The sequence below is a fragment of the Buceros rhinoceros genome, unplaced genomic scaffold (assembly GCF_000710305.1).
Source record: "Buceros rhinoceros silvestris isolate BGI_N320 unplaced genomic scaffold, ASM71030v1 scaffold30563, whole genome shotgun sequence".
Lineage (NCBI taxonomy): Eukaryota > Metazoa > Chordata > Aves > Bucerotiformes > Bucerotidae > Buceros > Buceros rhinoceros.
Genome location: NW_010404762.1, coordinates 1 through 303, shown reverse-complemented (window position 1 = coordinate 303; position 303 = coordinate 1).

Below are 303 nucleotides of genomic sequence, written 5' to 3'. Positions count from 1 at the left end.
CGCGCCCTGCCTGTCCCACAGTGCTCCCATGCCCATCACGCTCCTGTGCCTTTGGCGCTCGCGCTGGCTGGGGCAGGGGCACCCCACACCAGCTCTGCTCCATCCCATCCCTCTCCTCCTCGCCGTCCGGGTGGGCCGGGGGGGGCGCGGCCAGCAGCAGCAGGCAGCGCCAGGGCCCCATGGCCGACAGCGAGCGCAGCTTCCACCTCAGTGCTCAGGAATGCTCCGGCCTCCCGAAGCCCTTATTGAATCCAGATGTGCGGAGGGGAGGAGAGGCTGCTCCTTCCCCGCGGACCAGCCCCA